The sequence below is a fragment of the Artibeus jamaicensis genome, unplaced genomic scaffold (genome assembly GCF_021234435.1).
Source record: "Artibeus jamaicensis isolate MK-2021 breed Jamaican fruit bat unplaced genomic scaffold, CSHL_Jam_final contig_558, whole genome shotgun sequence".
In the NCBI taxonomy this organism is placed as follows: domain Eukaryota; kingdom Metazoa; phylum Chordata; class Mammalia; order Chiroptera; family Phyllostomidae; genus Artibeus; species Artibeus jamaicensis.
In genome coordinates, this window is record NW_026521886.1 from 656,733 (window position 1) to 683,140 (window position 26,408).

The window sequence follows — 26,408 nt, forward strand, 5'->3', positions numbered from 1 at the left end:
CACAACTGAGTAGACAATTACATATTATGTATGATGGTCTCCCCATTTCTTGTGTACATCTCATCTTCCCTGTTAGACTAATGGCAAGAGCAGAACACTGTGACGAATGAGCTCATAGTAGGCATTCAGTGTTCATACTCAGTGGACTGAGTAGGGGGCAGAGAGAACAAACATTTTTCTTTGTTTCTGTCACCATTCTTGATTAACTTCTGAGAATCCACAAAAACTAATACAAAAACTTAAAGCAGGCGATTTCGATTTAGATTCTGTACTAATTAGAACTAGTTAGGGAGGGCAGGGGAGGACAGCAGATAGGCTATTTCTAATCCCATCCTGCAACCTTTGCTTTAAAATGTGAAGAAAACGCACTTGAAACTTCACAAGTGACTGACAGTTGCTTCTAAATAAGGTTTAAATCAACACTACTCTTGCAGTGTTGATTTCTGGCAATAGGTCCTATCCTTAGAAGTGAACATTTTTCCTGGGGTAAAAAAACTTAAGTCCATGTGATTAAAGATGAATAATATGGAACACTATGAGCCAAAATTAGTAAAAAAAAAAATCAATTGCATATTTACTTGTACCAGAAAGCCACAGCTTTATTATATCATTATGATGTGCAATGGGCACATCTTAGAAAAATATTTCTTATTCCAACTTCTTTTTATTTAGCATATATATACTGAGTGCCTCATAACAATAACAATGATAGTAATAATAATAGAATATTAAATATTAAATATTAAATAAATATAATAAAATGTTAGGAGGTTCAAGTGTTGAACAGCCTGGGTTTGAAATCTAGGTACATTAAGAAGTGAAAATCAGTAGAAGAAATATCAATAACTTAAGATATGCAGATGACATTATGTTACTGGAAGAAAACAATTTGAACAACTTCTGATAACAGTGAAAAAACAAAGTGCCAAAGCTGAATTGTATTTGAACATCAAGAAGACAAAAATCATGACAACAGAAGAAACACACAATTTTAACTTAGACAATGAAGATATCAAAATTGTTAATTTTGCTTGTTTTGAGTCAGTCATCAATTCAAATGCAGACTGCAGCCAAGAAATCAAGAGAAGGTTGAGATTTGGAAGGGCAGTGATGGAAGAATTAAGAAAGATCACCAAGAGCAAAGATTGTCTTCAGAGACCAAGGATAAAATCATCCACATTCTCATATTCCCAGTAACTGTATATGGATGCAAAAATTGGGCAGTGAGGAAGACTAATAGGAAAACACAGACTCATTTAAATATGGTGTTGAGGAGAGGTCTGTGGATACTCTTGGATTGCCAGAAAGATGAACAGATGTGTCCTAGGGAAAATTAAACCCGAAAATTTGTTGCAGGCAAAAATGAGAAAACTGAAGCTGTCCTCCTTCAGACATATTATGAGAAAGCAGGGTTCTTTGGAAAAGACAATAATGCTGGGAAGAGTAGACAGCAGCAAAAGAAGGAAGACCAAACATGAGATGGCCCGACTTTACTAAAGAGGCCATAGTCATGCCTCTGCAGGAGCTGAGTAGGGCTACTGGCGATGGACACTGTGGACATTACTCAGTCACAGGGTCACCAGGAGTCAGAGCTGACTCAGTGGCACATGTCACATACAACTTGTTCATTGTGTGGGCAAGTTACTTTACACTTCTCATTTCCTCACCAATTAAGTAGGAAAAACAATAGTACTAACTCAGAGATTTGTTTTAAAACGAAATAATATGTGAAAAAGCACTGTGTAGAGCACAAGTAAACACTCAGTAAATAGCTATTTCTCATTACTATTATTATTACTCAACAATATGTCAGGCACTGTGCTGATCTATATATATATATATATATATATATATATATATATATATATATATACAACTTGAGATCCAACTATATCTTTATATACAGATACACACTGTAAAAATGTGTGAATATTTTCGTTGCTATGTTTCAAACATCAAGAGGAGTTCCTAGCCTAGAGCGGGCTCTGAGAAAATAATTGCTGAATGGATGAATGGTTTCATTTATTCTTCACAACAGCCTTTCAGTGTGGCAGATGCTCAATGTACAGTAGTGAGAGAGACAGCATCCTAACCTTCATGTCTGATGAGGAGGATGGGGGAACATGCAGGGAAGGCAGACAAGTTCACAGGCAATTCTTACACCGACTGATTGCTCTGTAAGGTAGTACAGGGCATTTGGGAGAAGGTATGAGTAACCACTAATTCAAACTCAAGGGAACAGACAAAGCTTTCTAGAGGGAATGGCATTCAGGCAAAATAAGAAGGCTCTATTAACCTGGCAAATTAGAAGTAAGAGTATATGGCAAGGTCAGAATGTTGGAGACTATGCTCACTCCCCTCCACTGTATGTAGTTCAGTGCAGATGAAATGAGGCAGAGAGAGGAGAAAGGAAGCTGCAGAAGTCGGTGGGGCCCTGAGTGCAGTACCAGGGATGTGACTTGACCCTCATGGCAAGGGGGCCATTTAAATGGGCTCTAGAAGTTCCTCAGTCTCACTGGGCTTGCAGGGTTCTAACAATTGCTAGATTAACTTTGGTATTGATTTGCCTATTTGATCATTTGTGAGCCACATTGGCAGAATTCTAACTACATATGGTTTCAGATCCAGGCCTGTCTTTGAGTACCTTCATGGCAGTGGTCTCTAAGACCAAAGCTGTCTTGAGTGTTACGGACCCAAAGCCTATGGGTAGACAGTTGTCATTGAGAGTAGAGCCAATAAGCTCTGTCACTTTTGTCATGAAACTTCTCACTTGGCTACCTCCCCAATACCATATGCAACCAGCTGATCTCTCTCTGCGGAGGTTATAGCACAAAAGGCAAGGTAACTTTTTGTGTGTGTCTGACCCAGCCTCAGAATGCGTATGCCTTATATTATTTTCTAATATTAAATGAGAGGCAAATTTTCATGGAAAGAGATAAGTGGCAAGATGTGAAACATAAAAGCTCTGGAATACTATAGACCTTCCATTTAGCATGTTCTTGCCGATTTTCACTGTGCATGTACACTGTATTATTATGGATGACTTCCCACATGGTCCCCCCGCCAACCTGAAGTTTTCTTCCTCACAATTCAATGTGATACCATGACATAAGGATAATAATAATGTATAGATCTTCATCATAATGTATAGGGTGTCTCAATGTAATTATATTCACCAAAAAGCAGCCTTTCATACAAATATATCACGTGAGTTGGAATAATGTCTGAGAAAACTTAAGTTAAAACAATCTTTTCCATCATTGCGAGCCTGGGTGAACTGGGTTATCATTGCACAGTGAGCTACTTAGTGCTTAGAGTACTAGGAAAATGAAATAACAGTCTGTATGTTCAAAACCCAGAGCCTAGTACTGGACTATCAGCTCTAAAAAAAGAAAATAAAGACATCTTTCGTTTTGGAGTTAAACTGGCAGAAAAAAAAAACATTTCATTCAAGACCTTAGAAAGATGGTGAGGAGTTTCTGAGAACCAAAACAAATGGGGGGAAGACTCTCATAATAATTCTCCTACCCCATTTTTCCCTCACTACTTTGTGATTTCAGTGTGGTGAGAGGAGTGGAGGGCAAGAGGCAGGCCCACAAGGGGCAGGAGAGGAGTGGTGAGCTGGAAGAATGAAAAAATGGAAAGATGAAAAGCGGTGACAGAGAGCATTTTCTAGGCCACTCAGACTTTGAAAAGTAGCACTAAAGATGGGGGCACAAGCATACTGTGCCACCACCTCCAACACCAAAGCCAGGAGGCACACCTACTGTATACATTTTACTCAGGGAGATGTTGTGTGAGCTATGTGGTGCAAGACAGGACAAAAACCTGAAAAGAACCATTGGAAATGTCAGCTGATTGCTAGGCAGACCAGTCAGTGGTCCAGAACAGACCAGCTGGTGAGTCCAGAACACTTGCTCTGTGCTCTGTTGGTACAAAAGCTGCTGCCGCAGCCTAGATGCACAGGACTGAGAGAGGAAGAGAGGGGCAGGGTGACGCTCACAGGATAGCAAAGGAAATGGCTTAAAACCCAGGTAGATTGATTGTTTGTGGCAGAAAATAAATTGCTAACAACTTTGTAATAGAAGCAGAATGGCTCACATTTATACACTTACTCATCTCATTTTGCTATCTGGAGTATGATTAAATTTGGACTTCCCTTGTTTAATTAGCCATTAGGTTTGATGAAGAACATTTTTCAACTTGAGCAGAAAATGACTTTGAAAGGAAGGTGTGTCTGCAAGAGAAGGGGCAAGAGCAGGCCAGGCTGATGCATGAAAAGCAAGAGTACAAGAAAATATCTACCTGAGAATGTTTCAGCAGATGTGGCTTTTGAAGTGAGGGAGGCGATGTGGCTAGCCCTGGTTTGCTTTGTGATGCTTAATTCAAAGTTCAGCAAAAGTTTAAAAGGAAATGAAGTGAAAATTGATCACTCAATAATAGAATCACTGGGAAAAAGGTCCTCCCCAAAAATATTTCTGCCATGGAATTTTTTTAATGTCCTACTTTTGAAAATTTGTTTCAATACTATAATCTTTTTAATTCCATATTTTTCAAGTGTTTTAAATAAAGAAATCGTCTTTTAAAGGGAACTCTATGTGTCATCATATTCTCCAAATGCTCATTTTGTTAGTACAGACTTTAGAAGACCCCAGGGCATGGGAGACAGGAAATATATTTATGTGGCTAGAAGAGATGGAGAAGTAAAACCTCTTTTCCAGTGGACTAAAAGCTATTTCATATAAACACTCATAGATGATATCAGTGGCTTTGCAAAAACACGCAGGTGATAATAAACTGAAAATGACTTATCATATGCTAATACATGTGCCCTTTGACATTGATATATCATTTAAACAGGAATAACTACCCGAGAGAACTCATATTAAAATATGTTTTGCCCTGGCTGGTGTAGCTCAGTGGATTGAGCGCGGGCCTGCAAACCAGACAGTCGTGGTTCGATTCCCAGTCAGGGCACATGCCTGGGTTGCAGGCCAGTTCCCAGTAGGGGACACACGAAAGGCAACCATACATTGATGTTTCTCTCCCTCTCTCCTTCCCTTCCTCTCTAAAGATAAATAAATAAAATCTTTAAAAAAATAAAAAAATACGTTTTGAGTTAAACTTCAATTTAATAATTTTAAAAATGAAGTTTAGAGGTTCTTGATTGAGAAGTCAATAATAGGATGATGCACATTGACCTTTCTGGGTAAAAATAATGGCAGTTTAAAAAGCTGCTCTTTTTTGCCCTGGGACTACTCAGAACGTATTCATAGAATTTTTGGCCCTTAAAGGTAGAAAAATCCTTAAAATTACTGTGTCCATTGTCTCATTTTGTATTATGGTTGCAAAGACCAGGCAGTCCTCCCCTTATGATATCTAGACATAAATTGCTTGCCCAAGATGTTAAGAGGCAGGAGTGGACATCAATATATTGAGACAATCAGCTTACCCATTCCAAGAAAGCACATAATACAAACCCCAATATTCTTTTAGATTTTTATGATCTAAAAAATAAGATCTGATTGAAACTAGAGAAATGGAACGTACTGACATATCAATGTTTATAGGATGAACCTCATGCCATGGAAACTCAGGATTTTACGGGAGCCTAGCAGATGGTCTTATCTTGAGAAAAAGCCAGAGGCCAAAGTAACAGAGATGACGTCAGAAATAAAAGTTCTGTGTATCCAGGAAAGAAGACTGGTGAGTGTGAACGGCTCTACGTAGAGAAATAGCTATTAAGGGTAGAACTCTCCTCTCTAATGAGGGAAGAAGAGGAAATTCATGTAAATTACAACCAAAGGAATTTAAGCTAGATGGAAAGATCTTATTGGCAGTGAAGGTTTTATAAACCCTGGGAAAGATTCCTGAGGAGATTTTTAAATTCCTTATCTGGATATATTTAAGAGAAGAGAGATACCTATCAGCTCAGGGTGGCTGAGGTAGAGATCTGCCTGGAATTTGCTTTCAGCTGAATTCTGCAAGTTCAGATTAATTCTGACAATATTCAAGATAGCAAAGACAATAAATGCTGTACAATGGCGAGAAATGGGGCCCTGTGGAAGGAAGGGGGAAGGGAGGGAGAAGGGAAGGAAGAAAGAAAAGAAGGAGAGAAAGAGAAGAAAAACTCACCCAAAGTAATCATTTCCTTGGAAAATTGATTGTCATGTGCTAGTTGGTTTTAAGTGGAATGTACAATTATAATACATTCTGGTTTTTATTTTCTTTTTAGCCTGGCTTCCAGTGGAGAGAGGTTTATGAAATTTCTCTGGCAGGCTATGCTCTGATTAATACTTTCTTTTTTTTCTTCTTCTTTAAGCTGGGTACAACTGACTCTCATAGACAAACCTAGACTTTAGTAGCAATACATGTGCCCTCAGAAGAGATAACTGTGAAAGTAGAAATCTCTCCCCCAACCCCACTCCACAGGAAAACATTTTCCCTTCCAATTTATACAAGCAGGATGATTCCACCACTACCATCACCATCTCCTTCCTTACCCTCACACAGATTTCCAGCAAGTTCTCTGCAACTTTCAGAATTTCCCCTTATTTCCAGCGTACAAACAACACTTGCACTCACAATTTATACCAAAATTCTCTAATTTGCTGTACTTCTCTGTTTGTACAGCTGTGCATTTGTTTGCCCATAGTGTTCACCACATCTATTGTTGGGTTTTTATCGTGAGCCCCTGGAGGCAAGGAGTGGAGTCTATTTAACTTTCTATGCACAGTACTGCGTGTGCCCATGCAGGTGGCACCACATGACTGCTCTTGACCATGATGGTTTTTAGCATGACTGGGTGCTAAAAAAAATAACAGCATAAAAAACAAAACAAAAATAACTCCATGGATTAACCAAAGCTGGAGAGAAGGGTCAGTGTTAGAGTCTGTCATCCCACATCCCATGGTCCTCCTATGTCCTGCTACCAAAGCCCTAATGAGTGTCAGGAACCATCAGGCATGGAGCGATGTGGACAAGGACCCAATCAACAACTGGGAAATCTGAAAAAAACAGGGTCTGAAATGCACAGAATATAACATTGCTCCTATTTTGGAGCTTGTCCATCATCACGCTCCTTTCTCTCTTGTGTAAGTCCAATCTTGCTGGGGTTCTCAGTTCAGAGCATCATCTGTCAGTGACCATTGCCATAGGAGGTGGTGATATGTCAGACACTCCATGGAATCCTATCAAGTTCACTGTAGCTTGGTTTTCTTATTTCTTTACATTTACAACCCAGGAGGAACAAAAGTCATTTTCATCAGAATGAGTAATTCTTCCTTCCCACCAATCTGCCCATTTGCCCCCTCAAAACTTCCTTTACTCTGGTCTTCCTCACGAACCCAAGAGGTCAGAGACAAGTTGATCCACATTTCTTAGACGGATTAAAATTTTTCAATTACTGTTCAGCCTTAAGTCTTCAAAGTTACATCAAAGGACAAAGTGATTGATGGAAACTCTTTCCTCAGGGAAAGCACAGGAAATAGCATTCCATTTAATTCAACAAATATTTTCTAGACACCAGTAGTGAACCACGCTCTGTGTGCTGAGTAGACAGAGGGGAGCAAAACACAGACTGTATTTTCAAAACATGAGTGTGTATGTATGTGTGCATGATTAGTTAACTTAAAGTTTTATTAAACTCTTAAGTATAAGAAAATTGCTTTATTGTAGGATCATGGCAGGGATTAATATACTTAGCACAGAGCCTGCCATATAAGACATTGCCAATAACTAATAGCTACTACTAACTTATGGCTTAATTTAGAACAATATGTTGTTAGAGAGGGCTTTCTCTAGAACCAAATATGACCTTGAATTATGGGTAGGCAATATAGTTTGTCTTGGACAAAGGGAAAACCATCACATTCAAGGGCAGAAAAACTATCACCTAGAACATATTTTCCACCAAAAATGGAGCTCAGACTCTTCTGTGTCCCAGGAGAGTCTGGTTCTCATCCTACTCTTCCTATGAAGAGTTTGAAGTGTTTCAGAACCTCAATCATATCCCAAAGACACACAACCCATGTTTTTTTTCTTCTTCCTGCTTTCTCCTACCATGGTGTGGACCATCACTCTTCCACAAGACAAACGACTACAAAGATACACTTGAAGATTTTTAACATTAATTTCAAAGGTAAATGAAATTATTATTTCAGGGCACCATTTTATTACTTAGCTGTTACTCAATATCATCAATCAGTCTACAGTGAGAATAAATTATCTTTTAATTGTAGCTAAAACTAAATCAAATTGTACTCACATAAGGCATTTTTCAAACTTTCAAAACAAATTGCTTCACAAGTTATCTTAGATGAGGTATAATGTTGAACTATTCAATTACTTATTTAGTTGCATGGATGAATATATGAGTAGATTATAATGCAAATAACAAGAGGGTTGAAGAAGGATATCCTAATATAGGTACTTACCTAAACAAAGAAATTCACTGATTTTGCACTTTTTAGTTCAATTTAGGCATAGCTCTATAATGCCAAATATCTAGAAAACTGAAAGAAGACCTCATATTTGATACTCCATGAATATGCACCTTACAAAAACCTGGTCTTAGTATTTTTCCTGAACTGTTGGTTGGAAGACCTTTGACCACACCTGGAATCACCATTAGCTTCTCAGTATTTTATCCTGTCTGAAGGTTTATCAAATGGTTTCATTTGAAAAAAAAAGGTTTAATTTCACCTTCTATATTTTCTCAGCAAGGATGAGGACTTTTGGGAAATATTTGAAATATTTCTATCTATTACAAACGTATGAGAAGAATGCACCTGAAATAAAAATCTCAGAGACTATTTCCTGTCAAATACTGTCATTTAAGTTGAATGTAAGGGCCTAATTGTAGATTCCAACCAGTGAAGCTGTGGCTTTCCAGTTCCCTGACATAAAGTCACTGTTTTTCAAATTTACTCACATATTGAAGTATTGACTAATTTCTCATCCCAACATTTCTTATTCTAAAATAACAAAATCCAAAGGTTTCAGGTAGACTTTAGATGTTCACATCTTTTCAGTCCTTTCCCCCGCAAATCTCAGCTTCTTTCAGCTTTGTGACTATTGAATCCTGTCATGAAACCATTACGTGGGTTTTATAAAGGAAAATTAATGTTCATCTAACCATAATGTACCCAAAATAAAACCAGTGACCCAACAACCCAGATCTCCAGTGGTGGCTTAGTGCCACCATAGATTTTGTTTTCTTTTTTCTGCTTTGTCAAGATTAAGTTGTTAATTCAGAACTGATCCTGATTTTATAGAATTCTCAATTGTAGAGTTTATCTGAGACTCTGCAACCTTGAGTTTTTGAGAAATTCAGCTGAAGAATTAAGGAGTTCCTTCAGATGGGTGGAAAAAGGGAACTGAGTGGTCCTACCCCTTCCTGCAGCTCTCCAAACATTTATTATTAAGCTGCACTGAAATCAAATCAGAGGTACTACTCCATAGGACAATAAAGATCATTTCCAGGAGCCTCAAAGTTTCTCAACCCATTGTCTTTTTCTAGGTCCTGGCATATCTAAACAATCCAGAGGCACAGTTCCTGTGGAAATCTTGTGCCCAATATAATAGCATTGTTAATCAATGAGTATTTGTGGTGCTGCAGACGAGGTCCATGAATCACTAACATAAATGATAGTGTCCCTTGAAAAACCTGAAATTAAACTCTGGGATAATGTCAATGGGATTAACAACAGGCAGTTCCTTTGTTTTACAACTTGTGTTAAAGAATAGAGTCTATTTTTCATTAACTCATTTGTGCATGATTGTGGGAATTAGATGAGGCTACCCGAGTGATACACTTAGTAAGAAGACTGGCCCAAAGAACACGTTTCATAAATGTGCATTTTCTTTCTTTTCAAGAATCATAAGAATGTGGACAGCCTGCTTTGCAGCAGAAATGAAAAACGAATAGGGATAGACTATGTTGAAATACACATCATATTTTATATATACATATAACATATGAATGTTATATAATTTCTGAAATAGTATGGTACTTCTCTAAATAGCAAGTCATATTTTTCTCATGGGTTTTATAAAAATAGATTTCATAACTGTAGAATCTCATGATCGTACCAGACCATTAAGGCCTAACCACTAAGATTCCTATTTTTTCAAGTAAATGGCACCAAGAAGAACAGTGCTTTTCTTGTATTTTTATTGGGATATAATTGACATATAAGTTTATATTAATTTTAGGGATACAACATAATAAATCAATATTTGCGTATATGTATACAAAGTCATCACCACAATAAGTCTAGTTAACATGCACCATCAAACATAGTTAAATTTTTTCCTTGTGATGACAACTTCTAAGATCTCTCTTAAAGCAACTTTCAAACATATAACACAGAATTATTAACTATAGTCAACATGCCATGCATTACAAAGAAGAAAAGTTTTAAGTCCTGTCTACCCAATAGGGTAATTAAGGTATCTCCTCATCCTAGAACCAGCCTCAGAAAAATTAAACACTGTTTTCAACAATTTCAGTATTGAAAAGAGAGTCTAGTTTCTCCTCCAGTAAATAAATCACATGTTCAACAGAAATAAAAACAGTGGTGGGAGGTGCACAGTTTTCATTTCAAGGCAAGGAGCCGGTTGAGTGCTCGCCCAGTTTTCACAGTGTCTGATTTGACAGAGGAGCTTCATCACACTCCTGAACTAATTTTATGGTGTTGTGATTTTGTTTGTGAGTTTTTCTTTTTTTTAAATTGAAGCAATGTACTAAACTGTAATCAGAACCATCAAAGCTTTTAAAAATGCCCATATAACCCACAATTTCTGTTTTTTTAAATGATGTCAAATGCTGGATTTTTTTCTACACTACTAAGCTCTGTGTTTCAGAAGTACATAAAGTACTGCAAGACATCTAGCAAGCATTTACAAAACACCTACCATGTGTCAATCCTAGTTCTGGTTGCCAAGGATGTTACAGGAAACAAAACAAGTTCCCTATTCGAAGGAGGGGTGGGAGAGAGGAAGCGTTGGTTGAGGTACACTATGTACCTACTCCTGTGGAATAGAGAGAAATAGAGACACATGAATATAAGTGGTTGGGATTAGATTGGATGGTTGAAAAAAACCTCCCTGAAGAAGTGACATGCAAGTTGAGATTTAAATGGCGAAGGGCCCAACAGTGTTCCAGGGGAAGAGAATTCCAGGCAGAGGAAAAGCCCAGGCCTGAAAGTGGGGACCAGCATGATGTTCTTCATAAGCAGAAGGCCAGTGCGGCTACAGTATAGACAACAAGGGAGAAAGGGGGCAAAATTGTAGGTAAAGTAGGAATCAGATGAGGCACGGAACCCCCTTGCAAAAAGTTTAGGTTTGTGCTCATGCTATGGGGACCTGTCGGATGCTAGGGGTGGAGGTCTTAAGCAGGGGAATGGTGTGATCTGATTTACTTTTTCAAAGTTTACCACATCTGCTGGTGGACGGCTGAGCAAGAGTATATGCATGTTTGTGTACAGTTGGAACCATTGAAGAATTGTAAGTGAGAAACCTGACTCACTTATTTTTGTTTCCAATATCTCTGACTATGGTGTGGAGACAAAACTGTGGTGAAAAGTGGTCTGTAGAAAGAGCCAGAGTGGAAGAACCTTTAGTGAATTGGGGAAGGAATATGAATTTGGAAATGGAGCTCAGAGGGTATCCTTTATTGTGAGAAAATAGATAATACTTATTCAGAAACTATTATGCTTATTATGTGCAATTGCATTTAGTTATCACTCTCCCCAATGGACTAGGTATTTAGGCCCATTTTCTTTATATGTAAACTGAAACTCAAAAAGAAATCAAATTTGGAAATACCCAGTGAAAGTAGGGGCAGCTGCAGGATTCTGAGCCTGGTCTGTGTGACCATCAAGTCCCTCTTTTTTCGACTCTATTCTCAATGTGCCAAAGTCAGGATTAGCAGATAAAATACCTTTAAAATTTTACTCTAAGTAATCAAATAATATTCTGTATTATAAGACATATAATTTACTTAACTGCATTGACATTTAGATTGTTTCTATATTTTTTGCTTCTCAAATTAGAACTATAATAAACATTTTCTATTTTACCTCTTTTCTGATTACTTCCTTACCTCAATTCCTAGATTCGTAGCAAAGTCAAAGAATATGATATTTTAAAAGTTCTGCTTATACAGTATCAAGTTATTCTCCAAAAAGTCTGTGCCATTTATACTCTTACTCAACCCAAACCAACATTAAATATTACCTTTGTCCTTGCCAATTTGGTAACCAAAATTGTAACCCCATTGTTTAATTCACTTTTTCTTTACTTGCTAATGAGATTGAACTTTTTTACATGTTTATTAGACATTTTATTTTTATTTTGTGAATCTTATGTTCATTTAATTAGTCTTCCTATACAGTGCTAGTCATTTGTTCTTGGTGTCTGTAAGAGCCCTTTATATAGGAAAGATACTAAGAATGTTTTGTCAATTTTGGCAAATAACTTCCCAGAGTATCCTTTACATTCAATTTTGCAAAATTTTATTGTGAAAATATTACACATAAAAAAGAGTATGCTGCATTTTTCTGGCACAACAACCCATGTCAATATTTAGTGGCTTAAAGCAACATGTACCTTATTTTATCTCACAGTTGTATGGGTCCTGGCTGGGAGTTTTTTCTGCTGTCGTGGATTTCTCACCCGGCAGACTGGCTGATCTAAAGGGCCCCAAATGGCTTCACTCATGCTTAGCACCCTGGCAGGGACAGAAGGAAGGCCAGCCCTGCCGGCATCGCCACCTGGAGCACCACATGTGGATGCTCCTGCACTGCGGTCTCTGGGGATTCAGACTCCTTACCTGGAGGCTCAGGGCCTCAAAGGGCAGTGTTGCAGTGCCGTTTTGGTCTTTCATGACTCATCATCAGAAGCTACAGAGTGCCATCTCTTCTGTGCTCTGTTGGTAAAAGCAGTCACAGGCCTCCTAGATTCAGCGGGAGGGAAGACAGGAGGGTCAAAGAATCTGTGGCCATGTTTTAAAACAACTAGGCAAACTCTCCTTCACCTTTTAATTTTGTTTATAATATTTTATATGCAACTGGTTCTAATGTATTTGTATAAATAAATATATCCCCTTTCCTCTAGTTTCTTTATAGTTAGTTCTTAAAAATTGCTTTGTAGTTAGTTTTTAAAAATTATTTTCAAAGCATTGGTCTAGAAAATCAAGAACATTATCGATTAATATATTTGGAGGCAAGACTTAATGGACTTTAGATACTTTAAGTACTATGTATTGTGGTTTTATTCATTTAATTTAATTTTGAATCCTTTTCACCCTTAAATTTTCATCAGTGACACACTTGAAAATTCATCTAAAAATTCAGATTGAATCATACATTTAACTCTGCATTTGTTCTGCGAAGGAAAACAAGAAACCTGACTAAATAGTTCTTGCTTAGTACTTTGCCATATTCTGGCTCGTTCTTCCAACGTGAACTGAAATACAATCAGCTACATGTGGCCTGTGTCACTAACAGTTCCCTTCAGGTCTTGCACTGGTGCCTGAAAGTTGAATAATTTGATTCATTTCAGAAGTTGTAATTGTAGCACTCCCTCTTACAATGTTTTGAATGGCAAAGTAAAAAAATGTGTCATCACATAACAGCCAAAAATATCTTTTAGTTAGTAATTATTTTAAAGGACATTCTTCTGGCTCATAAAGAGGAAAGAATCCCTTGTAAACATATGTGGTAAACACTCAATAAATGCTGAATGATGATGCTCATCTCATGTTCTAAAAATGGTAATTGAGGTTTTTTAGTTGTTGTCTCCAATACTGCATTTCAGAAACTGCTCTCTTCGTCTCTCTGGGTGTGGAACTCAGAAAGCTGTGCAGAGAGAAGTAACTTGAGTAAGATGTGTGACACATGCCTCGTAGTGATCCTCAGCATTTCCATTTACTCTGTGTATCTCTCTCCTGTTTTACTTTCACCATATCCAAGGAAAAATAAATTTTGGAAGAAGACAGTGGGAAACAATCTTGTCATCTAATGTAATTAATCCTCAGGAGGGCAGGAGCTGTATCTATTTTTCCCCAACATTTTATCTCCTACACTAACCGTTGTGCCTTGTACATAGTATTCCTCAATGAATTTTTATTGGAAAATGACTTGGGGAGAGGTGCCAAAGTATTTTTCAGCCCACTTCTGCTCTCCAGGCCGAATCCACAGATTCTTTTCAATGGAGATAGCTATGTGCATATCTGTCTCTATGACCTGCCAGTCATACCTTACAAGAAATGGACTGGAAAAGTCAAGTCCTTGAGTTCGCTTCCTGTCATTGAACTTTATTACTGGAGACAATTTGAGAGCCCACGGCTTTCCAGAGATAATAGGTTCTCAAACCACCTAGGTCTAACCCAAACTTTGTGTCTGAATAGCCACAAGTTGAGCCAAAGTTCAGAACCCGCTGTTTCCACCTTTGGTCCTCTGCACGTGCTGTGAAGGCTCCCTGCGGAGGGCCACGTCACGGAGCCTGGGCCTTGCGTTCTGGGGATAATCATGCTTCATAGACACTGAGCACCTAGAAGACAGTCAAGAAATTCTTTAATTCATGTTGAATACCAAATGGAGGTAAACTCTAGGAACTATAATTTCCAATACGGTAGCCACTAGCCACAAGCGTGTATTTAAGTTCAAGTTAATTAAAATTAAATGAAACTACAAATTCAGCTCCACATTTGCACTGACCACATTGCACGTGCTCGGTGGCCACATGTGGCTGGTGGCCACCATGGCAAACGGTGCAAGTGCAGGGCATTCTCACTGTCACTGGAAGTTGTATTGACTAGTGCTGGTCTAGAATATATCACTGATATGGCATTGCAGAAGTTCTAAATGGGATATCCAGTTCTGCAATTACTTTCTAATCAATCAAGCTTAGCTTTCAAATCTTTTTGTTTATCTAAATGTCTGAAGGTGTTCCTATTTAATCTTTTTTGAACAACAAATGTTGATAATAGTTCCTAAACAAGTCTCTGTGAAATATAACAAAACTAAATAAAGTATTTATTATCCGAAGCACAGAGTTAAATTTCTGAAACTCAGTTTAAGTGGGAATAAGTCCCATATGGTTTGTAAAAAGTCTAAATTATGGGTGATTCATAAAATATCTTCAACAAAATTACACAAAAAGCTCAAACTAAAACCTAAAAGTGTTGCCGAGTAAAGCCCTATCAAACCTGATTTGATGAATAACTAAGAATAATTTCTAGCTCAAACACTGCTGTACACAAATCGATTAAAAATGTGTTGCTGGAAGAGCTCACTTTTCTAAAATAAACCTAACTTTTCTCCCTGAGGTATAACTTCTTCATAAATTTGCTTCCTCTATAGCCAATGCCCAAATCAGTTCTCAATTATCTCAAATCTGTACTAATGGCAGTTATTTTAGTGAGAACTTAGCACGTCAAATAACCATGAGTGGCAGTAAAGATAGGCAATAAATTGTTTATTTGAACAGAAACTATATATAGTATATGTGTGAAAATAAATAAGTACATATTTGTATATATAGAAATACTCAAAAAATTCTCTCTCCTAATCAGCATACAAAGATTCCTAATATTTCCTAAATGTGCATTTAAATCTTGGCAAATAATGCTGTTTTTTACTGAAGTGTGTATTTATTAATTCCTATTATGTAATTTGTCTTAAGATCCAAAAACAATACACTTTGATAATTCAGCTTCTTGTTATCTTCCCAAATGACTAAAAGCAGCTACTTTTGAACTTTTTTCATCTCATGGCACGCATAAACTAATTACTAAAATTCTGGGGCACACCAAAAAAACATATTTTTGGCCTATCTGACAAAAAAAAAGATAATGTTGATTCATTTACACCAGACAGCTATTATTGTGTTGGCCGTTGTCATTTTTTTATTTGACAGTCTGAGGGAAAAGAGGCCAGTGTCCCTGACTAAAGAGTCAGGTATTGCGTGTTTTAAACAATTTGCAGCACAGTAGTTGAAAATCCCTGAGTACAAGTATCCTGTTTTCTCTACTCCAGTCGCTGTTCCGGACGTGCAGCAGCATCTGGTGAAGAGACAGAAGCCAGCCCCAGGCGTGCCGCAGGAAGGCACGGGCTAGGACGCTGGTCCTGATTCCACAGGCAGCCACGTCTAAATGTAAGTGTGAGAAGCGGTGGAGGGCTGCGCAGCGGCCTGGCGGTCTGGTCCACAGGGGAAGCCGCGGCGCAAGGCGCTGAGGGAAGCCCAGGGGCGGTTGGCAGACACGGGTGTCCAGCCTGCCTGCAGTTCCGATCTCCTATCGCCATCTCCACCACTGCAACAGCCTACACACCATTGCTACTAATGCCAGCTTTTCAAATCCCTGACAGTAAAATACACGTGCAGAGTGTGATTCTAGCTGGTTTTTTAAGTCCAGGCATGTTGAATAGAGTCTTAAAATAATCATTTCCATAGGCCCTGACTAGGTTATCCAAGTGTTCACCAGATGCTAGCAGCTAGGTTTTGCAGAGGAAAATTGCTAACTTAAGCTGCTTTTCATGATTCAGCAGAGGGTTTTAAGTAATAAAAGATCTGGAGATTTGTAAAATAAATAATTCGAGTGCAAATGGCAAAATTAAAATAATCTTATCATCTCCTAGTCATATTTATATGTGCTTTTCTACCATTATCAAATTTCTCTTAATTGGGCCAATTTTTTTTCTGGCTGATATTTTATAGTTTTAAGTTATGAGTTGTAATGAAGAAATGATTCCTTTCAGATGACTGCAGTGGCATGTACTAAATTTTCCTAAAGGCAACCTAGGAAATATGAAACAGAGCATGATATAACAAGTATGGTTTTATTCACGTATTGAATACATTCACAGTGAAAAATAATAACAGTATACCAGAATCTCTTTTATCCCTTAATTGATCTCTCAGTAGAAGCAATTAAAATGCGAAGTACATCATTAACTTTTTTACTTCGATGGGAAAATACCATCCATTTCTGACAAGTAGACATCTCAGAGTGTCCACAGCCATCTTATGCTGATTACTGTCGCCTGGTTTTAGTGTGACTTTTGGAGACACAAGTCAATATTTCCTAATATTTAATAGTACAATGACTTTTTATAGCCTATTTAATTTTATTTAGTAATTTAAATAATGAATAGTTAGGATTCCTCAGATTTTTGTGTTCTTGCTGGAGGTGCTCTTGAACAAAACAGAAAAGCGCAGCCGGAAGCCCTGCAGTTAACACCACGTGACCACGTCCGGTCTGTAACGAGTCCGTTCTGAGGTCCTGGAGAAATCCACACCTGTTAATAACTCTCCTAAGGTATCACGTTTTTACTACAGGTACCACTACTTATTTTGTCTGGATTTTCATCAAGGCCAGATGTTAATCAAACAATATTTATAACACAAAACCATCGTATAAAAATGTATATGCTCACTTAAGCAACAGGTTAGAGGACCCAAGCCGATCACACAAGTTGCAGACGCTGATGAAGGAGTCAGGGCTCCGGTTACAGCCCCGAGGTCAGGGCGAGGCTCCGAACCCGATCCAGGGACACTGTAATCGTGGCAACAGACCGCAGCCCAGCTTCTGGATTCTTGGTAACAGAATCTTGCTGCCAAGGGCACTGATGGGCTCACTCAGTAAAAAATTACAATAGTAATGTTAAACTAAATCATAAAAATGCAGAAGGTGGTTATTATAGGGCAGAGGAGAGAAGTTGCTTGTAAAGTTATGGTGAAAATATCAAAAATACATTTATTAGACTTTTAAAAAAGTAAGCCTTGATTTCAAACTGGGGTGCAAAGGCAGTAAAATGTAAAGTTTACTCAATAAAATATTTCATTCAATGGTCAACAGCAATGAAAATAAAAGTTACATGTATTCAACATGGTCATCAACTTTCAGTAAAAATAAACTTGGCTCATGCTTAATTTCACATAGTATAAAACTCTAAATATTTTATGTGATTTGTAAGATCTGTGAAGAAATTGATTTGCAACAAATGTAGAAAATGGTTCAGCAAATTTCAATATGAAAACCATGATAGGGTTACAATTAAGAAAAATGGAAATGAGCTGTGATAACTCATCTTCTCTGTGCCCTCTACAGAGTAAAAGATGGGACCTTTTAAATTATTTTTTGAATAATCTAGAATTTCCTTTCTAATTATCTTTTTACTTCCTGAAAATATGGATTTCTGAATCATATAACATATACATTTTGGTAGGCATATCCTATCTTTTCTTCAAGTTAAATAAATAACATATCTCTTAGTGACAATCACCGTAGAAACAAATTCCTTTTGCTCACCAAAATATCTAATGTGCCTTATACATTAAGCACAAATGTATATAGTAAGCACAAATAAACATAGATTGAACTGTGTTATTCTCACTTTTTGTTCAGAGATTATTGTATCTCTTGGATTCACACTAGAGAGGTGGTATCTCACACATGGGAATTAATTAGCTACATCTGTAACCAAAAACAATCTGTGGAAAACCTGTTCAATTGATCCATATCTGTTTTATTAATCAAACCCACTACGGAAGGGCTTTCTTGTGGTTGTACCATATTTTGGAGATAAATAAAATAGGGAAACCACAGTCCAATTTAGAAGTTGTTTGAAATTTCGAAGAATGCAAGGTTTTATATTATATGACAGCAATAAAGTCCAATCCTTGATAGTTGTAGTTCTGATATATAGGTATATAAATACCCTGTATATATAGTTTTACTGCAGAACATTATAGCAGTGGCCAAGAGACCCTAACTATTCACTATGGAATTTACTTCTTACTGCCACTCTCTTCCTTCTTCATTTTTTTAATAAAAAGTATTTGGGGTTTGGGAGGCAGGTTGGGTTTTTTTTGTTGTTTGTTTTTAGTTTTTAATTTTTTTAAGCCAGCTTGGTATGAACAGGCTTTAGTTGAAGCAGATGGCTGGAAGTCAGAAGCCCCAGATTCTGTCCTTGATTCTCCTACCAACTTGGAATGTGGCCTCGGGCAAGTCGTGAGAGTAAATCTACAAAAAAAGGGTAATAATGCCTTACATGTGTATGGTGCTTTTATGATCTAAAAGAGCACTTTCACATATAATATCTTATTTAATCTTTCCCACAGTCTCCTGTGAGGAGCATGGCACTTATTACCAAGCTCCATTATACAGAGCAGGAATTTGAGACCCAGGGAAACTAAATCACTTGTTCACAGCCACGTCAATATGAAATGTCAGAACCAGGAACAGACACTTGTTGCGATTCCAAGTTAGTCTTTGTCTTTTTTTCTCTGCACCGCACTGCTGCCCTCTGGTGCCTTCCCGGTGGGAATGACTGGAGCTGTGCTGTCCAGTATGGTGGCCGAGAGTCACACAGGTGCCGGAGCCACGTGTGCAGAGATGCACCGTAAGGATAGAATCTGTGCAGGATTTCTAAGACTTTGAATGAAAAGTATGTAAAATATCTCATTAATATTTTATATTGTTTGCATGTTAAAATGATATTACTTTAGGCATCTTGAGTAAAATAAAACATATTATTAAAATTAATTCCCCTTGTTTCCTTTAACTTTTTAAATGTGGCCACTGGAAAATATGCAGTCACACGTGTGCCTCACACTGATTCCATCGGCCAGTTCTGGGCTGGAGGATTCCATTGTTCGAAGCCCACAGACGGGTTTCACAGTGCAGGACGTGTTTACCCACCTGTCTTGATGTGTCTGGGACAAATTTCCAAAGACTCTGTCAAACACAGAGCAGCGTACATTAGCAGCCGTAACTTGGCCATTCTCACACATCTTCCACATCCAGAGGAAATCTCAGACTTCATTCGTCCATGTTTCAAATTGCTCATTCACTGAAAGGGGTCATGTTGTACTTGTCAAATGCTTGAAAGGCTTACAGTAAAAGCACCATGGAAAGAACTATAAATTATATTTATGGCTCTGTAGCACATTTTATTTTAAAATATGTTCCCATTAACCATTATGAATGAATGAGATGTTAGACTATTAGGTAATATAGGCAATTTAAAATAATAATTACATATAAATTTATTATCAAATATAGCATATTTTATTTCCCATACCAACTCTTTAAGATACTTTATGTGTAATTCCTAAAGAAGTACTTTATTCTTATTATGGAAAATTTAAGTCAAAATCCTCAGAGAAAAAAATGGGTTCTTTTTAAGAAGAAAAAAATTAGTAACAAATAGCCCAGATCACTGAAAGCTAGTATCTGTGTGGCATTTACCATCTGGGCCTAAGCACTATGCAAACAAGTAGGCCATTTTATCGCATTTAAAGCCTTAGCAACAGGGCTCAGCATAATGGAAGCTCTTAACCATCATTGTCTCCTACGTCAATGCTGTTTCAAATAACAGTGCAACCTATCGTGGCAGTAATAGAATATTTGGAACTGTTTCATTTCGTTTACTTCAACTCTATAAGTGTTCACTTAGCAAATACAGCAGACCAGGAACAGCTGCAGACACTGAAGGAATATCAGACAACAAGACCAGCGCTCTGCACCCTAAGAGTGCGTGAATCAATAGGCTTGTGAGCATGGTTTTGAACAATGCAGCTTTATAAACAAGGTTCTATGAAAGGAGGAGTTACACTTCACTTTCTCAAAGGATTCTTTGTTACAATATAATTCTTTATAGCACCATTCCCCAGTATGTTAAAGTTATGTATTGTTTATAGAGCACAGATCTCAACACACACACACACACACATATTACTACATAAATATAAATATATAATTTAAATATATTAAATATGTATATAATTATATAAATATATGTATATATAATTCTCTGTATATTATATCCACTTGGAGGAAAGTGAGCTGGAGTTACCTTAAATCTTTTCTGCAAAAATGAGGGATGAAAACCAATGAACAAAAACGGGACCTAAATCAAAATGACACTGAAAATCACAAAATAATGAAAAGAGTTTTATAAATTTTTGTACATTAATATTATCTTTGAAGATAGAGATTAAACTTACATATATAAACTATTTTTAAAAGAAGATTTCACATTATAATATGTAATTTGTTGTCAATTTCTTAATGTTCATGATTACCTAAAAAAGTAAAAAGAAAAATATTAACAATAGCTGACTTCAGTTGGCAGAATTTTAAGTATTTCTACATCATTTAATTCCAGAACAAACATGTATTGTTCTTGTAATAAGAGAAAATTATCCTAATCAACTCTAAAATCATTTGCAAATGAGAAAGGCAAACATTATCTTGGGGGGAGTAAAATGCAAATTTTGTTCCCAATCATCAAATTTTAAAGTAGCTATTTTTATAATTTGGTTGTTCTTTGCAGGAGTTATTGACCTTCCTTTGATTCAAGACAAAGCAACCAGTATACTATTCAAGGTCTCTAGACAAGGAAGGTGAAACTTGGTTATTGGTTCCCTTAGATTTTCTTAAGAAAGCAGTTTTACCCTCAGGTGTGAACATGAAAATAAAAATCAAGGTTGTAACATGAGCTCTTAAAGCCCAGTTACAACTGGAGCAATGAGAAAAGCAGAGCAGCCTGTAAAGTGCACCTGCCTTAAAACAAACCTAGGCATCAATCATTTCTAATGGTGTCTGCTTAAAACTGGCCTGAGTCTTAGCCTCTGAGATGTGTACAATTTCATGTCAGAATATATCATATAATAACATATTTGAGCTGGGTTGTGCCTTAGTGATCCTAAAAAGTAAACTATAGAGCTTTTTTAGGCATCCCACTTAAAAATGCATGGAGAAACATTTCATCTGATAGCTTTTTTTATGGAAACAACACTAACATTTTGCTATAAAGACAAATTAGAAATGAGTTATTTGTGCCATTTGGTCATTGAATCATAACTCCACAGACTGTTAGAGCTGAAAGGGGCTTTCTAAATTATCTCATCCAATACCAACATTTTTCAGATGAGAAAATTAAGGAACAGAAAATTTATTTTTTTCAGGAAAAAGTGAAATCACTGAAAAATACCCCAGAGAATCCAGGAACTCTGGAAGCTTCCCTAGGAAGAGCTAGGTATCTCAAATCCTATCAGAACTTTATAATTTGAATTTTAATTTGGTTCTGAATACTACTATGCAAGCAAGAAATATACTAATATTGACTGATATTCATACAATATATAAAGAGCACATTCCTAGTGAATGCGTATAAAGTAAATATCAAAAATATAACAAAGCCCATGATTTCAGACCAGATGACTCGCTCATTACTCAGCTTCCTTCCTTCAGTGAACCAAGTAATTAAAAGGAGTTTTCTTTGCCACATTTCACGCACAGCCATCAGGAGGGCTTGTTAAACACTGATTCCACACTCTAAGCAAGTTCCCAGGTGTACTGGGGTTGGGGGAGCCACACTTTCAGAACCATTGGATAATCTTAACACAGGACTAGACTTGCCACCTGACTGCAGTATGCTTGATATGCAAACCCACAATAAGAGGTAGTCAGGTAAAACCCAGCCTTCTGCCAAACTGCCCTCAGCAGAATTGGGCACGTGCGGGTGAGTCCCAAGAGCAGCCACCAAAGACTGTCTTTGCTGACCTGTGGATCATAACAGTTTTGTTTGAAGGCCACTTTGTGGGGAAGGGACAGCCTGAATTCAGAAGCTCAGCTAAAACCTGTGGCCCCTGCAATCCCAGTGGATCACAGTGGCCATCTAGTGACAAATTTGAGTTACTGCATTTAGAGACTACAGAATGAAATTATGCTTTCTTTCATTTGGAAACGTTTTTTTACAAAACTACTTTCAAGATGAGAATTCTTGAGATAAGCTCTAATATATTCTAGTCTTAGGGGCATTGGTGTCTAACTACTATAAAAATAAACACATATATGTCACTTTCCAGGCACTGTTCTAATACCTCATACATGGTCACTTAATCACAACAGCCCAATAAAATAGATACAATTATTATCCCCACTTTACAGACATGAAATATAACTGCAAATGTTCAAGGAAACTAAGAAATACACCTGAGGTTTCCCAGCCAATAAGTTGGTAGAGCTAAAATTGAACCCAGACAGCTCCTGAAGAGATATTACTCCAATCAGCCTCTTTTATATCGGAATCTAAAAGAGTTAATGAAACATGAAAGACAAATACCATATGATCTCACTTATATGTGGAATCTAATAAACAATATAAACTAACTAATAAAATAGAATCAGAGGTCTAGAAACATGGAACAGACTGACAGCTATAAGAGGGGAGGGGAAGGCGGGGACTGATTTTAAAAAGGTGAAGAAATTAGTCAAAACATATACACAGGACCCGTGGACATGGACAACAGTGGGGGCGTTGCCTGAGGGAGGGGTAGCTGGGTGGAGGAGGACAAAGGGGGAAAATTGGGACAACTGTAGTAGCATAAGCAATAAAATATTTTTTAAAAATAAAAATTGGGCCCTGGCTGGTGTAGCTCAGTGGACTGAGCGCGGGCCTGCGAACCAGACAATCGCGGTTCGATTCCCAGTCAGGGCACATTCCTGGGTTGCAGGCTGGTTCCCTGCAGGCCAGTTCCCAGCAGGGGACACACAAAAGGCGACCATACATTGATGTTTCTCTCCCTCTCTCCTTCCCTTCCCCTCTAAAGATAAATAAATAAAATCTTAAAAAAAAAAATAAAATAAAATAAATAAATAAAAAATAAAAATTGCCCTGACTGGTGTGGCTCAGCACATTAAGTGCCGGCCTGCAAACCAAAGGGTCACCAGTTCAATTCCCAGTTAGAGCACATGCTTGGGTTGTGGGCCAGGTCCCCAGCGAGGGGCAACCATACATTGATATTTCTCTCCCTCTCTTCTCCTCTCTCTAAAAAGAAATAAAATCTCTAAAAAATAAAAATTAATTAATTAAATAAATGGTTCCTGAAACAACTGACACCTGTAAGCGGTCATCAGTTCCCAGAACGGGTCTGAAAAGTGTTATGAAATGCAAACTAGAGCAATTAATCTTTTCTGATCCTTCCAAGTGATGTCAACCCATGTGCAGTAAGGAGATGTTTCTATCTGCACACAAAGACCATGATGAAACAAAAAGAACACTAACTTAGAATCAACTTCCAACTTGCTGTGTGACCTTGGACAAGTTGCTTAACCTCTCTGGGCTCTACTTTCTTCATCTATAAAGTGGAAAAACTGAAAATGTTGTTTACAGGGTTTTGGAATTCCATTCAGGAAGTTCTTGATTCTAGGCAGTTCTGAACAATGGTTGTTCTGTAGTTTAGTTGTAATTTTGATGTGGTTGTGGGAAGATTCAAGTACCTATGCCATCATCTTGACCAGAAGTAGGAAAGCAGATTTGATCTCCTGGCCTATTGTCCGTAAGTGCTATCAGTAAATAATAACACTCCTGGAGTTTGCAGAGACATGAAGACTTCCAACAGGGAGGTCTGTGTTTCACTTCTCTTCTTGAATGCCTCACTTGGTCTGTGCACCTGATCTCTGAACCTGAGCTCTGTACCCCTGCTTATTCTGCCTCCTTAAGGGTCCTCAACAAAGGACTTCTGGAGAAAAGTCACATCTTTGCTGGAAGACTGAGATCCAACCTCCCTCACTCCAGAATTCTTTCACTTGAGAGTCCTTGTATTTAAAAACCTGGTCCCTGGTTATTTTAGTTCCTCATCTAAGACTTCTCAGTTACCAAACCATCTCTTACCTCAATAAACCAAACACTACATGATAGTTATCAAACAAAAGTACTAGTAGGTCCCAGCTGGTGTGGCTCAGTTGGTTGGAGCATTGTCCCGTAAATCCAAAGGTCGTGGGTTTGATTCCTGGTCAGGGAACATGAATGAGTTGTAGGTTTGGTCCCTGGTTGGGACATGTATAAAAGGCAACTGATAGATGTTTCTCTCTCTCTCTTTCTCTCTCTCTCTCTCTCTTTCTCTCTCTCTCTCGGGAATCAATAAATATATTCTTTAAAGGTTTTTTTTCTTTAAGTTCTAGTGATTTCTTTGCGTTTGTGTTTGTAAAACATGCTAAGATCTGCTGGCATAAAGACATGATAATGAAGGGAAAGAATAGATCTAGAGGAATAAAAAGTAATCATTAAAATAGAGTGGATTAAAATATTAGTTTCTTACTTCAATAGCTTTCTTTATGTTATTCCCAGTACTTCTGTGTGTTTAATCATCACAGCAAATCCCGAAGTAGGCTAGCTGAGTTTCATTATCAATTCCATTTGAGAATGAAGGAAATTGAAGCAGAGAAATTTTAAATAGCTTGAAAAATATGTTAATGATGAAGGGTCTGCATATCCTAATCATTAGGTCTATGCTTGCTCCACAATTATAATTTATTTTACAATAAAATCCTGACATCAGATATCTGTCTTCTGATACTTGAGTTAGAAAGAAGTTTTCCTGATACAAATATGACAGAAGTAAAAGATTAATTCAAGCTTAAGAATAGCAAAAACCCTTTATTCATTCATTCAAGAAACATGTGTTGAAAATCTGCTATGTGACTGGCACTGTTTTAGGTTTGGGGAATTTACAGTGAATGAAGCCAAAAATGACATTCCACCTAAGGGCTTAAACTGTCTAGCTGGAGATAATTCAATAAACAAGAAAACAAATAAATAACGCAACACAGTGTCTGGTAAGGAAAGTTACCCAAGTAAGGTAAGGGAATAGGGAATGATGGGGGCAGGGTGTTGAGGATACTGCTTTACACTGGATGATTAGGGCAGGTCTCTCTGAAGGGGTGACATTTGATTAGCATTCTGACAGAGGCCAGGAGTTACAAGAATCTGAAAGTCAATTTAAGCAGAGGGAGCCGCAAGTGGGAAGTCCCGGGGATGGGAGCCAAATGGGCTTGTGTCAGAGTACCAAGGAGACCGCTGGCTGGGATGCAGTGACTGGGGAGATGTTGGGAGGAGGGCAGGGCCAGGTCATGCAGGCCTTGCAGGTTGTGGCAGGAGTTCAGAGTTTGCACAAATGGGAGCAGGGAGGCCCCGAGGGTTTTGAGCAGGAGAATGACAAGGCCTGGTCTACCTTCAATCATTACTCTGGTTTCTCTGGAAAAATTAGCCTGAGGCAAGAATGAAGGCAGGGACTCCAGCTGAGGGGCTGTTACAACGGTCTGGGCAAAATACGAAGGTGCCTTAGCAATAGCAGCTCAGGATAAGTTTAGGAGAGATCCTAAAACTTGGTGACAGATTGAAAATGTGAGAAAGATAGATATCAAAAGCAACTTCTAGGTGTGTAAAACAGTCAAATTCATAGCAGCAGAAGTAGGATGGAGGTTGCCAGGTATTGCTGGGAGGAGGAAGTGGGGAATTGCTGTTCAGTGGGTATCAAGGGTCCGGCGTGCAGAGTGGATGAGTTCTGGAGGCTCCCTGTGGATGTGCGTGTTAGATCTCATCCCATCTGCT

The 26,408-nt window shown here is 37.8% G+C and overlaps 1 protein-coding gene across 2 annotated transcripts in view; it reads left to right on the forward strand.

Moving 5' to 3' along the window:
• The window catches only part of COL8A1 (collagen type VIII alpha 1 chain), a 156,468-nt gene that overhangs the window by 82,528 nt on the left and 47,532 nt on the right, over positions 1–26,408 (forward strand). For both annotated transcript variants that reach the window (XM_053670322.1, XM_037160845.2), the window contains exon 2: positions 16,044–16,161. The gene's annotated coding sequence lies outside the window, so the exon portion shown is untranslated. The remainder of the gene's footprint in view (positions 1–16,043; positions 16,162–26,408) is intronic.